Source organism: Myotis davidii, unplaced genomic scaffold, assembly GCF_000327345.1.
Source record: "Myotis davidii unplaced genomic scaffold, ASM32734v1 scaffold496, whole genome shotgun sequence".
Classification (NCBI taxonomy): Eukaryota; Metazoa; Chordata; class Mammalia; order Chiroptera; family Vespertilionidae; genus Myotis; species Myotis davidii.
This window is the reverse complement of record NW_006289398.1, coordinates 7,338,585-7,341,446: the sequence shown is the minus strand read 5'-3', so window position 1 is coordinate 7,341,446 and position 2,862 is coordinate 7,338,585.

The following is a 2,862-nucleotide window of genomic DNA, read 5'->3' as shown; positions in this document are numbered from 1 at the left end:
CCCCCGCCCGCCCCAGGGCCTCTCACCTGGATGCGCAGTCGGTCCCAGCGGCCAACCTCCTGCCGGGTCCTGGGGGCGGTCACTGGGTTGAGCACTGGCAGCTTTCCGTCCTGTTCGGCTCTCCCCAGGCCGATGCAGGAAGACGGGCGCCCACTCACCATCAGGGCCTCGGACAGAGGGAGGACGGGGCGCTGGGTGGGGCGGGCACCATGGCTGCACATGGCGGCCGCGCACACTGGCCGGGCTGGCCCTTCCCGGGGCCGCTGGAAGACAGATGCTTTAACACATGGGATACTCTGTGCGCAGCACACACTCTCCCAAGTCCAAAGCTGTCTTCTCTCACGTTAGGGGAGCGATGACACGGGCACTGCCAACCTGTGAGCTTCAGCTGGGGCAGGGAAGCCTCTGGCCTCGGCTGCTGCCCTGCATGGACCTGACAGCAGTGCCAGGGAGCCAGACGGCGCACCCTCTGCCCCTAGGCCCTGGTGATGGGGTGGTGGGGGGACTCACACGCACTGCTAGCTGCTCATCTCCATGACCCACCGGACTCGGCTGACGCGGACACTGCCCACCAGGAGCCTCCCTCCTGCTCCAGCCTCTGCCTCATTAACAGGCGAGGACTCACAGGAAGAGAAGCTGCTTCTCTGCCTCCTCCCAGCCGGCAGCCTCCTGAGCCCAGGCCTTGAACTCGGAGGGAGGAGAGCCGGGGGGTGGGGCCACAATGGGCAGAGGGCTGAATGTGACGGGAGCTGGCATAACCAATCTACATAAAACCTGTATGTAAGGGAGGCCAAACCTGTATGTAAGGTTTCTGGGGCCCAAGAGCAGAAAAACACATGCTGGATGTAAAAACGACTTCTCGTTAAATTCCAGGGTGAAAGGTTAATGGAGCAGAAAATGCATATGAAGCAACATTTGGAAACACAAGAGGAAGTAAGGGAGCTCTTGGAAATAAAAAACTAAAAATAATAAAAGGGTTGGAAGATAGTAAAAGTTCTATCAGAACATAAGCAAAAAGATGAAAAAATAAATAAAACATGAGACACAGAAGATTAATTGTACAATCTTACCATAAGAGAGAGCAAACTCGGGGGAAAATCAGCCAAGAAATAACACAACGCCCCCCCTCCTTCAAGAAAAGAAGGCGTGTGGAGCAAGGCCCCCCGGGGTAAAGCCTCAGCACCCCAGTCCTTGCCAGCAGCTCCCAGAGGACACAGATGGGGTGGGATCCTAGAAGGCACCGTGGGGAAGGGGCACGTTCCTCCTCCCGCGAGAGGACAGCAAGCCACAGGGTAAACCAACTGTCCAAGTTTAAAGCAAGTGGGTGAGTGCAATGGTTTTGATCAATTTTCACTTCATCTTGACATAATAATTCTCCCTGGAAACGCAGAGGCCCCAAGGCTGGACAAACCATGGAGGCAAGGGTATCAAACTGTGATGGCTGGCCCATGCGGAGAGCCATCATTACGCAATGTAACCCTGCCTGTGGGCTCCCGATGTCAGGAGAAACGGCTGTGGAATGAGCCGGCCTCACGGTACAGAGCAGGAGGCGGATGCTGACTTGGGAAACGTAAACAGACAGTTTGCACGTCCCAGGGAGGAAAGAGAACTGGAGGGCAGGGGAGGGCGGCTCTATCCCACTTTCACCACGACTCTTCTAACTACATTATTTACCGCGACCAAGTTTTCTTTCTTTTGCCTTTGCTTTACCCTTTTCTTTTTAATCCTCACCCGAGGATATGTTTTTCATTGATTTTGAGAGAGAGGGGAAGGGAGAGAGAAACACTGATGTGAGATAAACATCTATCAGTTGCCTTCCTGAACGCGCCCCACCGGGATCAACCTGAAACCTAGGTATGTGCCCTGACTGGAAATTGAATCTGCTGCCTTCTGGGATGTGGGACAATGCCTCAACCCACTGAGCCACCTGGCCGGGGCTGTGTTACCTTTTTTTGTATCTGTATGAGGAGGATGAATGCTAACTAAACCTACTGCGGTAATCATTTCACACACATTTATGCTACACGCCTTCAACTTACACTGTGCTGTATGTCAACTGCATTTCAACACAACTAGAGAAAATAGGAAGTGACTAAGGAGAGGCGAGTTACATACTGACATCTCATACATAAGGTCAACAGAAGTCTAAACCTGGTGAGACAGTAAGGCACGGTGAAGGCAGGTGAAGGGGATGTGGGCCAGCAACTGAGAAAGGGAGGGGCAGGAGCCTACGGCTTCGTCTAACCCTCCTATCACATTTCACTTTCTAACTGTCTGCTCCTCTGATATTTTCTTAAAAACTGAGGAAAGGAAAGCGACACAGGGCCATTTGCTGCGGGCTGCCATGATGGTGGGTTGCGCATGCTTTTCTTCCCATGTTGACCTGTGACTCAGCAACAGTTACGTGTGGTAATGTGACACATGGAGGTAGTCAAAAAGCCTTTTAGAGCAATCAGACCAAGAAGCCCTCTGAGGAGATGGAAAAGGCAGAAATGGCCTAAATGAGCGCTGTAAACAAAACAAACTGGGAAAGGTAAGAGACATTACAGTAAAGTGACCCCCCCCCCCCGCCCACCTTTTCCAGAAGTGAGATGAAGTGTATTTCCCGTATTTTTACAGTGGAACTTCCCTCGGAGTTGCCCATGTGTCTGCCGGGTTCCAACACAGCCACCGACAGACTCACACTGACAGCCCGCTGGAGTCACATATGATTTTTACTTGCCTGTTTACTTTTTATTTAAGTAAATCATTGTTTCCTTCATGATGTCTGTCCTTTGAGCTTACAATCAACTCTCACCTACAATTCAAAGGTTTAATATTTAACTGTATTTTTGTAGGTTTTTCTGTAATTCACATGAAATT